The sequence below is a fragment of the Acomys minous genome, assembly GCF_964271855.1.
Source record: "Acomys minous genome assembly, chromosome: 1".
NCBI lineage: Eukaryota > Metazoa > Chordata > Mammalia > Rodentia > Muridae > Acomys > Acomys minous.
Genome location: NC_140483.1, coordinates 20,779,033 through 20,792,001, shown reverse-complemented (window position 1 = coordinate 20,792,001; position 12,969 = coordinate 20,779,033). Strand labels below are relative to the sequence as shown.

The following is a 12,969-nucleotide window of genomic DNA, read 5'->3' as shown; positions in this document are numbered from 1 at the left end:
CTCACCTTTAATTGAGTTGTTTATTTTACGGATGGTTAATTTTCAAAAATTTTCTTTGTATTTTCTAAACACTAATCTTCTGGCAGATGTACAGGTAGCCGAACTTTTCTCCCATTCTGTTGGCTGCCTCTCAACTTGCGCGTCAATTTCCTTTGCTGAACAGAAGCTTCTTAGCGTCACTGATCGTTGGTCTTATTCCCTCGGCTACCAGAGTCCTAGTAAAGTCCTTACCTGTGCCTGTTAGGTTGAACTGTTCTCCTGACTTTTCCCTGTAGCAGTTTTAGGGTGTTCTATCTTATGTTCAGCTCCTTGATTCAGTGGAATTTTTTTTTAGGGTGTGAGGTAAAAAAAAAATCTAACTTCATCTACTGCATATTGAAAACCACGTTTCCCTGTGGATTCCCTGACCTGACTGGCTTTTACACACTGGTAGTCTCATGGTGCGGAGGAGCTGGGGAGCACGGTCTTGGGCTGTGGTCAGTACAGTGGGTATGAATGATCCGGGAGACTGTGTAGGAGGATAATTCGTTTATTAAAATGGGGGTCTATCTTATATAGCTTGAATCAGGGGGAGGGGAGGACAGAAAAACAAGGGATGAAATGCACCTAATTTGCATATGTGGACCTGTTTGAAGACAGGCAGACGTTAATGATGCAACACACAGAGAAGGAACTGCTGCAGTAGACGCAGGGCCATTCAAAGCTTCTCAGATTAGCAGGTTGGTCACATGATTTTTGAGAATTCAGTTCTCTGCTGGGAAACAGAAGCTTAACTGATTTTAACGTGGTGACATGGTCCTTGTCTCTATGGAGCTGAGTATGTCGGGTTCTGGGTGGAAAACTCACTTCAGAGATGCTTAAATATGAAAGCTTTATTTTCTGCATGCGAAGGGAGGCAGCCAGTTCCAGATCTGAACAGAATTCCTGCAGTGAGATTGTACAGCGTTTTCAAAGAATGGGAACACAAAGTGAGGGCGAGCTGGGTGGGCTGCTGCACTGACCAGTCATATCTCACACAAGGGGTTGAGTAAGGAAGTAAAGGTGGGTAACTGGGCCTTTCCAGGTCACCTGGTTTCAGGACATTCAACTTGGCTTTTTGCAGTCTAGTCCCCTCTTGAAATGATAAGGGAACAAAGGGGTGGGCAAGCTTTAAGTCAAGACAGGGAACACATTTACAACTTGTGTGCATTAGTTTGGATGATGGATAATGGCAGTTCCCTCGTTATTTCCTTTACTGGTTAACAGACAAACATGAAACAACTGAAGAAGCAGGATAGGAGTTGGGTTCTGGGCCTTGGAATATGAAATCAGTTTTGACTCTGCCAACAAGATGAAACTTGTTCCTGGGCTGGACCCAGAACAACTGTCTCTTAACAAGTAGGCCCAGGCCTGATTTTGGTAGAGAGGGGCCCCACTCCTGCTGTGCTCTCTGAGAGAAGTCCTCAGTATAGACAATGCTCTACTCTCCTTCATCTGGCTGAATAACCCACATTTTCCCCCACTTTTTATTTTTATAATGAGGAAGTGTCATCATATGTATCAGCAGGAATAGCTTGATATTGTCCCAGAACTCGATTGATGGTGACTTTGGCTATATTAGTAACTTGCTTTTTGAGAAACTATATAAGGCATAGGGTGAGAAGGGGGAGAGGTCCAAAGGTTGCAATTAGCCCATCAAGGGACAGACCTCAGCAATGAGATGGTAGAAGGACCAGGGGACAGGGTTATTGAAGACTCATTAGGACCTCAAATTGTTGTGGGGATTGTGAGGGGTCTTAAAATTTTGTTCAACCAATCTTGATTCATTTACATAGAAATAACATTCCTCCCTAGGATAACACAAGTCCCGTTGTACTCATGTCAAGGGATCCAGAGCCCTTCTAATTTGTAGTGCCACTCCAGCCACTGGCTATCTGTGGTGGTGACCATGGCTTGATCTATTTTGTGTTGAAATCCCAAGCTAGGTGGTAGGTTTGTACTAATGCTGATCCTGTAGTTCCTCCTGCTCCCACTGAGAGGGTGAGTCCTAGTCCAATGAACAGAAGAATGGAAATCTCTCTTTTTTTCTCCTGATTTTTTGGAGCAGGAGCACCACTTCTTACTCCTCATATAGATAAGCCTGGGGAATAATTATGACAGGAACACAAAAATCTGTAATTGTTGAGTTGGTGCAGGGTCTAATCCGGCAACAAGGCTGTTCCGGTCACATCCAAAGACCTCTTAGGTCTGTGTGATCTGGCTGGAATGCAGACATGCTCTTAATATAAATCTTTATTTCTAAACAGTGAAGGTAAATTTAGTTAACAGAAGGAAGCACCCATGTTTGAAAGTGATGTATAATTGGGGAGCAGACAAAGTAACTAATAAGAGAACAATTTGACAGAGTAGGATATGCTGAGTGGAAAGAAAAGCTACGAGAGAGAGAGGAGAGAGAGAGAGAGAGAGAGAGAGAGAGAGAGAGAGAGAGACAGAGAGAGAGAGAGACAGAGAGAGAGACAGAGAGAGAGACAGAGAGAGAGACAGAGAGAGAGACAGAGAGAGAGACAGAGAGACAGAGAGAGACAGAGACAGAGAGAGAGACAGACAGAGAGAGAGAGACAGAGAGAGACAGACAGAGAGAGACAGAGAGAGAGAGAGACAAAGACAGACAGAGACAGAGAGATACAGAGAGAGAGACAGAGAGAGACACACAGAGAGAGAGAGAGACAGAGAGAGAGAGAGAGAGAGATAGAGAGAGAGAGAGAGGGAGAGAGAGAGAGAGAGAGAGAGAGAGAGAGAGAGAGAGAGAGAGAGAGAGAGAGAGAAGCTCAGAGAAGAGAGAGGCGAGTTACCAGAAGAGTTTTACAGAAAGAGTTGAAGAGAGAACATGCTAGATGTAGGCGAAGATAGAATTATCCAGAGAATGAAAAGAAGATTAGAACAGATTGCTAGAGTCAGTTTGATGCCAAGCAGAGCACTTCAGTTAGAAGCTGAAGAAAGACAGTTTGAACCAGTCAGCTTGGAGAGGAGTTGGAGGCAGAACAGCTGAGTTGAACTGGGCAGCCAGAGTTCAGGTGAGCTTATTCAGCAGTAAGTCTCAGAGGCTGAAAATATTCTAGGTTTAGGTTAGATTGTACAGAGACTAAAGCTTCCAGGACCAGGCCTAGGTTATCAGGCAGAGGCAGTAAGCCTCTGAGATGACCATTGCACAAGGAGAATAAAAGTTACATTTGCAGTTTGGGAACCCGTATTTCCTAGAACTATTTGCTGCAGATGCTGTCTTTTTGACATTATATATTTTGGGGCATCTTTGTTAAAGATCACTTAGTATAATTGCTTGTCTTACATCTTGGTCTGCTACTCTATCCCGTTGATCTGTGTGTCTATTTTTGTGACAATACAGTGTTTTTTTTTTTTATTACTATAGCTCTGATATGAAAGAGCAGGAGGGAGAATACTGGGAGAAAAGGCTTAAGTGGGCATGGGGGTAGACAGTGGAAAAATAAGGGAAATGAACAAGTATGAAGATGTCTTATAAAAAATTGTAAGCTATTTAAAGCATGGTCAAAACCACATGCTCAGGAAAGTCATAGGCCCTAGGGGGAGAGACTATTGATGTTACTTTTGTAAATGGTCATGTTGTCAAACTCTCTTCTAAGTATTTATGTTTATATTCATACATTTGTGCTGCTCTCAGCCTTGGTCAGAAAAGCTTCTTATTAGAGTGGGTAATGATTAATGCAGAGACTCATAACTTCAAAATGCTGATAAAAGGCAACTGTGAGTGCTCAGTCACACATGGAACATTTATGTCACCCATTCCCTGGCTCAGAGCACCTTACAGGGGAGGAAGGTAGGAAGAATGTAAGAGCGGGAGGAAGGGAAAGAGCACTGTAAAAGGCTGGCCCTTGAACATGACATAACTGCGATGCACATAAATTCATAGAAGCTTTGGTTACCCACACAAGACCTTCACAAGATCAGGAAAGTTAAAGAGTCCAACATGGAGGGTCTTCTGATGTTCCGTCTTTAGATGAGGAGCCAATTTCAGTTGTTTTCTCCTGACAGAGAGAGAGAGAATTACTTTTCATTGGTGTGTGTGGCATATGTGGTCATTGGTAGGTTACCAATGCCCTAGTAGATGACAACATTTACAAACCTGCATAGGCAGCTGACATTGGACTCAGAAGATTTTTTAAAAAGATGTAGAGTTAGGAGGGAGATGTAGATATGTTGTGGGAGGGAGACTGGGCAGGCCTATGTGGAGGGAAAAGGAGATGGATATGCCCGTAATACATTGTATATATGTATGAAGTTTTTTAACAGGTATGTCCATGACTGGAATTTGGGAGTGCCTTTTTAAAATAAATCATATCCATTCTTTCCATAAAAAGCTCAAAAACTCATTTGAAAAATGGCTGAGAAAAGCCTTGAAATATATGAAATCAGAAATAACATTTTAAATTGGAGATACTGAGGTAAAATGTGGCCAGCCCACTACAGAACAGATTTACCACATTGGAACTGTGAGGCTGTTTAATGCAACAGAGACACGAGAGTTCTGTCTCTTCAGAATAGATCAACTGAGAAATCTGTCCATACTTCTACATATGGCACATTTGACTATTTTGTCTCCTGACCCGTAAACAACATAGTTAAATATAAGAATGTTGAAAGTGTAGGTGACTTGGAGAAGGAGGTCTTGTTCTACAGAATTTTCTGACCCAGGCTTGAGGCAGGCAATAGAGGCCCATCTATAATTGCCAATGTTTGGAGTGACAAAGGCCTTCATCCAGCTGTTAGCTGGGTGATCTTTGAGACAGTGGGAAGAATGAGAACATAGGAGATGATGTCCAGACCTGTAGACAAGGAAGACATACCAAACACTGTATGAGGAAGGGGTATAGTCTCACCTGGATAGATACCATGGTCAGACTAGTTGCAAAGCTTCATTATTTTTTAAAGCAGGATGCGCTCCTTCATGATGACTGTCTCTCGTGTGTTTGTAGGTAAGGATGTAGCAGTCATAGCATCTCTGTGAAGAAAAAGTGGGTGGTGATGGCTGAGGTAGCAAAGAAGAATACTTTTGTCACAGAATTTCCTCAGCGGCATTTGGCCTACAAGGCTGGTGGGTATCCATGGAAGAAGCTCCATTATGTACCCTGTCTCTGACCTAGCCACCGTGTTCTCAAGCACGTGGCGGTATGGAAGTGATGGTCAGAAATAAAGTCACAATGATAGCACAAGTGGGGGCGGGGTCAATTTTACAGGATGAGGAAACACACCAAGAGGGTGCACTGGTATTCACAGAGTCTGGAAAGTTCCAGGAAAAGAACATAAATACCCCAATCACCTCTGCCGGGTTGTGAGGTTGGTTCTTCAGTTGCTATGTCTGAAAGCATAGAAGCAAAGAAATTTTCATCATAATGTGGATTCTAGGACAGTGTTGAAGAAATGGGTATAGGAGAGAGAGGGAGGAAGAGGAGTGGTGAGAAGAGAAGGAGGAGGAAGTTGAGGAGGAGGAGACACAAGAAAGGAAAGGAAAAGAGAATAGGAAGAACAAAGGGGATCAGTAGCTTTGTAGTTCTAATCAGGACCATGTTGGCTCACATGGGCACACACGTCATTGCCCTCCCATCATCAGTCTTGCTGTCTCCTTAGTCTTCCATTTAATCTCTGGTTCCTAAAGTACCACAATCTGAGAGTACTGCATATGTTTTCAAAGTATTTGGAGGGGCATACTGTTATACCGCTGTGCAGTACATGAGTGGACATCCTTTTATTCTCCTGTGTGAAAGCCACAGAAGTCCTGTCCCTCTCCAGCATAGATTTGCACTAGGGAAAATAAGAGCAGCTGAGACACCGACATGAGGTTTACTTAGACTCATGGGTGGATAGCTTTGCTTAAGAGAAACTTCTACTAAGACTGTATTAGAACAGAATTACTCCGAGGGAGAGCTGACCTTCAGGAACACAGTAGGAGTGAAGATGTGGTATTTCTACTTCCAGCCAGAATAATTTAGGTGAGGTGAATCACGGGCAAATATCACTCTATTGTAAAAGTGTCCACAGGGACTTAAGGGTTTCAGGGCAAGTTCCCAGGGAGAGAAGGGAAGCTGCTGGGAAGAAGGCAGAGACCCAGAAATGGCAAGAGAATATCAGACCTTCATCAAAGCCAGGGGTGGGAGGCAAACTAACATTTTTTTTTGGGGGGAGAAAGAAGTTGAAAAATAAAGAGATATAATTTGATTTTAGATTGCTAGATAATTTCCCTGAAGGGCCTGGCTCCTTTATTTAATGCTGCTAAGACCATGGCCATCACTTTGAGCCATTTAGAAAGTGGAAGGAATTGATGATTGTTTGGTACAAGAAAAGGGCATCACTTGGGTGGAGTAAAATTTGGAATAAGGTAGAAAAGAACCCAAAGCCTTCCACTGTCCCACCTTCTCTCTTACACAACATACAATGTTTTGTAAAAATTAGGTGAGGGACTCTGAGATTGCTACCATATATCAAGTGGTCATTCTGGATCATTTTACTTAAAGGGCAAGAGAACATTAGCAGTCATTGTATTTAGGTAACTGCCTCTAGAAATCTAGGAAACAATCTAGATTTTTGGGAATCTGGAAATCCTTATGTTTTAGAAAATACTCCATCTTTGAAAATAAGGAGCCATATGCTTCATGTAGAGGTGAGTGTGCAATTTACAGATGGATTGATTTGCTTCAAAAGATTGCTGTGGAGACGGCCTCTACCATGACTTTCCCACACAGTATCCCAGCGTGTGCTTTCTCTTTATTTTGTTCTATATTTGGAGGATTTTAGAGTCATCCGTGCAGTAAGTATCTCACGTTCAACCTGTCTCTTGTGAGGCGCTCAGTTCAAAACAAGCATGAGGGAACTTGTACCTCAGATTGTAAACAGGGTGCTTTCTACTGTCCCAGAAGTGAGGCAGGAAGAGCGATGGTCGCAGGATGGAGAGTGTGGCATAGGGAAGTCAACTACTCAGTCCTCTCTGGTCGACGTCTTAGAGGCCTACGAAGAAAAAACAAGGAAGCCAGGAGCACCAGAGTTTGCCTTGGGAAAGAAGAAGTTAGAAAGGGCACAGAGTTAAAGACATGGCTCGTTCCATCCCTGGAGGCTGGAGGGGACTCTCCGTGGCTGGAATGCCTGTCAATAAGCATAAGGCCTATGTTAACAGGGGCCCTCCCATACCCGCTGACTGCTGTTTGAGTCCACTCAGCCAGAAGTGAGTGCAGCGGAGCACAGTAGCTGCAGCCCCTTCTACCACCCAAGCCTGGGCCCTGTCTGGGGCTGAGCCTGCGGGCGTTTCTGTGTGAGGAACACACCAGTAGATAATCTCAAAAGCACAATATAGCACAGAAAGGAGCTTTCAAAAATGATTTATACATTCCAGAAGGATAAAAACCCTGTGGGAGAGTGAGAACACTGAAATGTGCTCATGCATCAAATTCTTAGCCACGAAGCCAATGTTCCTTCCAGAGACGGAAGGAAAAGAAAGTGGAGAGGGAGGTATAATTTGAGGGCGAAAGGAAATACCATTTGAAAAAGGAAAGAAATTCTTATAGACATCATGGACCTTCCAAAACATTTTAATCTTTATAAACGAAATTGGTGCCTAGAAACAGAGTCTGTTTTTTTTTAAAATTAAAATATCCGTGCTAGATTGATTGTAATTGAGTTTTGTGTGTGAAAGAATAGTGATATTAAAAGGAAAATGGGAATGCACACCTCTCTTCCTCTCCCTGCTTTTCCCTCCTAATTTATTTCTAAGTAAAATAGGTCTAAGGAGCCAGGGATGACGTCACAAGAAGCAGATGATGTGATGAAGCATTGAAATTATCAAGAGAAGGATAGTTTGAGCTCAGTACAGCAGCCTCCCTAGACCAAAAGCTGACCAATAATTGAGTAAATGGAATGTATGTATACTCTTTTCTTATTTTGGAGATTGCCAAAGAATTGTGGTTTATTTCTGAAAGATTGCTACAATGTTAGGAGGTCTGATTGTCATTTTTTGTTAAGTAACAGAATTCTGGTTCTTTTCAAGGCCCAGCCTTGCTAGTTACCAGGCCAGTCTGATAACATTAGTAGGTTACTTATATCACCGTACAGTGCTGGTAAAGGCATACGTGAACAGCTGTATACAATCATAGGATCTAAAAGGTGACAATAGCGGAGACACAAGGGGCCAACCACACCTGGTTTTGCCTTTAGAGGCGCTACTTTGTAGCCTCTGTGATCAGGGACAGCCTCCTCAGGAAACACTTCTCTTATCGAGCTCCTCTCTTCTGGGTTAATTTTCCAAGGGATTTACTGCACATGGGCCTACACAGAGTCAGAATATACAAAGGAACCTAGGAGTGCCTCACAAGTCAACCACTCAAGGAAACTGAGCTGCCTTTGTTCTTACGTGGCCTGCTACTTAAATTTTCTCCCAGTGAAAAACAGCTCAACTCACTCGAAGAAGTGAAATTCCTTGGGTGTAATTCTTGGCTCTCTTGCACGTCAGTATTTTATCCTCGGTTAATTATCAGTGAAGAAAATACTTTTGCAAAGTCAAATGTGGTGCTCCTCTGTCTATGTCACAAGAGCTCACCTTGTTTCTCATACTGGCAGGGGACACGCGTGGGTTTGTTTGGAAAAGAATTAGGTCCAGTGACAGAGGCTGGCAATAGGGTGTATGAGTAATCCTTCCACACCTCCTCCTCTTCCTCCTTTTTTTTCTTTATTTCTGTAGAACTACATACCAAGAAGTTAAAACAAGTGACTTTCTGTTCCAGGGAGGCATTCTCTTCCTCCTCATTGTCACAGGAACGCTGAGGACACATGCCAGGCCACAGCTTCTGTCCAGGAGGTCTTCCATGCATCTTCACATCTAGTGCCTCAAATATTTCTATGAGGTCAATTTGGACAACTTCTGCAGCTTCTAGGACACAGAGAGAAGGGCTTCGGGCCTGCCCTTGGCTCTCATTCTGATGGTGTGTGGCTGTGGCCTCGGTAGGTGTTGGTAACCTGAGATTTCCTTTCCTCTTGGGTCCTGTGGCTCTATACTACTATCCACATATACTTTAATCACCTCTGTTTGGGATTGCCTCTTGAAATTTCTCATGCTGATCTCAGAAAAGAATGGCCTTAGACAAAAAGTAAAACAGAAACCCTGAAGTCCAAGCTCAATTGTTTTTCAAATTCATTTATTTTTATTTTAAAATATTTTATGTATAAGTGTATGAATATGTGTATATGTGTTTGTATATATATATGTGAGTGCATGTATGTATATGTGTATCTGTGCTGTATATATGTGCCTGTATTCAATTGCCCTAAACCTTACACTTTTACATATGGTGTTCTAATAAACCTGGAGCTTGGTGATTCGCCTAAACTGTCTAGCTAAAGAGAGCCAGGGATCTGTATGTTTCTACTTTCTCAGTGCTGGTATTACAATCACGTGCTGCCGTACTCAGCTTATATGTGGTTCTGAGAATCCAAACTCAACTCACCAACTTTGAGCAGCAGCAAACCTACTGAGTCAGCTCCTTAGTCCCGGAATACAAATTTAGGTCACAGTATAAGCTTATCATGCATTTAGTCATAGCCTGGTAAAGAGTAAAAGTGAGTCTTTAAGGATGGCCCATTCTTGTTCTTTGAAGTCTTATACAAGTACTCTTTCCAGACAACAGAATGTTTAACAAATACTTGAAGAAGTCTTCCATTTTCTTCAAATGTGACTACACTTGGTATTCTCTAATGTTCACAAAAATACCATTTTCTCTATTCTAACTAACTCTGGGCCAAGACATAGTCCAAGTCAAAGAGATCTTATTGCTTTAGCCTCAGACATTCCCAAACTTTCCCTTGGAAACCACAGAGCACTGAACATGAGGTCTCTTCTCTAGAAATTCATTATGGACTACTCTGGTAAAAAACATTAGTCCTAGGACCTGAAAAATACTCCTACCTGCTCTTTCGTAGCCATGAAAATAAGACTCAGATTCTTACTCTTACAACACTAGGCCTCCCATCACACAACTGTGTATTGCTTGTTCCCTAAGTCCTACAGTTTTAATGACAGACACAAGGAAGTCAAAGTATGAGGGTAATTTAAGAATGAATAGGCAATCAGTTGCCTGGATTGTTGTGACCCCCAAATATTTCTATATTCCTTATAGATTTCAAATCACTTGGCATCTTCTCTGTCACTCTTTGCTGTTTCTACAGTACTTGAGAAGACTGCTCAATTCCTCAATTGCCAGGAATTCTATTCCCATGTTAAACGCATTGAAATGGAACTGTACTTTCTGCTTGAAAATTATTTTTTGAATATAATATAATGTAATAACATAATTTTGCTCTTCCCTTTCTTCCCTCAAAACCCTCCCATACACTCTTCCCTGTTCTTTTTTCAAATTCATGGTTTTTTCCAATTAGTTGTTGTTGCATACATCCATACATCCATGTATGCATGTATACATACATAACACATACATAATATATGCATGCATACATAACACAGACTCCTAAATACATAAATTGAACATGCTCAGCCGTGTGTTTTCACGGCTGAACATTTGGTGTTGGATAGCTAATTGGTGTGCTCTTCCCTGAGGAAGACGGTCTCTCTCCCTCTCAGCCTGTAGTGCTGTGAGTAGGCTTGAGGCTTCATGAGATGCCCTACTTCTACATTAACTTTTCTATTGATGTCATTCTTTTTCAGGTAATGTTTAGGCATCCAGATTGATACTTCGTGGGTATAGTTACTGACACTCCTAGAAGACACAATCTCATAGCAAATTTCCTGTCCCTCTGGACCTTATATTTCTGCCCCCTTTCTACAGTGATCCCTGAGCTTAGGCGTGGGTGTTGTAGGTGTATCTACTTGGGAGGCACAACTTGGAATTTCAATTGGTTGTAGTTTCTTTAATGGCCTCCCTCTGTTGCATAGATACAGTTTCTTCGTATATGGAGAGAACTGCAGTTTTCTGTAGCTGTAAAGACAAATATTTAGAATGAAGTTAGGGGTTGTGCTGGTTTGGTGAAGTAATTGAAGGTCCATTTTTTTTTACTAGCTCTAGGTAGTGTGTTAAGTGTCTAATACTGGGCATTATTTCTTTCTTGTTGAAAGTGGGTCTTCTGTCCAATTAGAGAGCTGTTGGTTACTGCCAAGGTATCCATACCATTACTGCACCCTTAGGGTTATTGTATCTTTCTGGTCATTGTGGTTCATATTGTTGCTTCCTACCTTTGGACACTTGCATGGAATCTCTGGTACTGCGAAAGCTAGTCCTCAAAAAAGAGGCATTCAGGTCTGTTCTTGCCATGGGGTGTCTGGGCTCTCTATTTGACACGCACGGTTTCTTCAACACCAGGGGCTTAAAGTCTACCTCTAGGGGCAACCAAGGGCAATAGCAACAGCATCTAATGCTTTAAGAGTTTCTTGGGCAGCCCTGACAAATAATCAAAAGGAAGGCTGCTTATGCTTGCTTTTGAGATTTTTGTTAAATAGCTTTTGTCTCTTGTGGGAAGAAATTTTATATAATTTTTAATTGAACATTTCCTACTGTAAAATAGATGATGATGATAATGATGATGATGATGATGATAGCATACACAATTCCATATATAAGAATTGACAAAAGAGATGATCAGGAATCTGTGATGCTTGTGTTCCTCAACCAGAACAAGGTGTGACAGACTTCAAGCAAGGGAAAGAACTTGTTTGGAGAGAGTTGCTGCTTTGAGCTGTTGCTTGATGGAATAATGGGTCATGTACCTGGTTCCTTCAGAAGAAGGTTGTTGGTCTCTCAGTTTATTTCACTTCAGGCTTAGTGAGAGGGTTCCCATGGAAACACAAAACTGCAGCATGCTCCTTGCTCGTCAAAGACTCACAGAACTCGAGAAGGCCAGGGCCATTTTAGAAGCAAGGAAGTCTTGTCTGAATTAAGCTCGTCTCATGGACTCCTAGAATTTGCAGGACTAAAGGCTGCGTGAGTTTCTTTTGCATTAAGTATGGGCCACATAGCAGAAAGAACAGACACATAGTTATCTGGGATTCTACCCAACAGAGAGCCACTCTCTGAAAGGCAGAGGATTTTTTTTTTAAGTGCAAGAAACTGGGTATAAACACCAGATTCTAAGACACACACACACACACACACACACACACACACACACACACACACACACACACCGAGTTACAAATGATAGATGGGAATAAATGATTCCTTTAACTCAGAGGGAGCTGGGAAGGGGAATAGGAACATACTAACCTGAAGATAAACCTGAAGACGTGAAGGATGGATTACCGCACAGGCTGGGTGTCGTTAGGAGGAACCTGTATTTAGACAACATAGACTTATCAGGATATAGACTCCCCACAAAAGGCAAGCACCATGATTATTTCACCAGTATAACATCTTCAGTACCTGGCATCATGCCTGGAATAGAATAGTGGCTCAATAAATATTGAACAGATAGATTCTACTATTTGACTGTACTAGATTTATTTCTGAAATTTGTCTTATGTTACTTGCAAAGGGGCTGCTAAGCGAAGACAGCCTACTATGGAGATGCAATGTTAAGGCAAGCAGTGTGTTCACATGCTCTTATAGAAATACTGTTTACTATAGAATAGTCTATCTCTGTGTATAGAGTATGTGAATGTGTACACGTGTGTGTGTGTGTGTGTGTGTGTGTGTGTGTGTGTGTGTGTGTGTGTATGCAGGTGTCTGTGTGTGCATGTGAAGAGGCAAGGAAAGGTGTCAAATGCCCTGTTCTGCCATATCTCCTTGAGCCACGTTTTCTAACTGAATCTGGATCTCACCATTTTTCAGATGAATCTCCTGATCAGTGAGTTTCAGTGATCCTTTGTTTCTACCTCCCAGGCCCAGCTGTGTGGTTATAGGTCTCTGTGGGCACATCTGGTTTTAGATGTCAGTGCAGGACTCTTATTCATGGGCCTACCTCTGAAAG

At 42.1% G+C, this 12,969-nt stretch overlaps 1 long non-coding RNA gene across 1 annotated transcript; it reads right to left on the bottom strand.

The window, feature by feature from the left end:
• Window positions 1-513: 513 nt before the first annotated feature.
• Window positions 514-12,335, bottom strand: LOC311605394. Its single transcript, XR_014781922.1, has 3 exons — window positions 12,267-12,335; window positions 6,888-7,014; window positions 514-4,040 (listed from the first exon to the last, which is right to left on the bottom strand). It is a non-coding gene; the product is annotated as an uncharacterized lncRNA (long non-coding RNA).
• Between the last annotated feature and the right edge of the window lie 634 nt (window positions 12,336-12,969).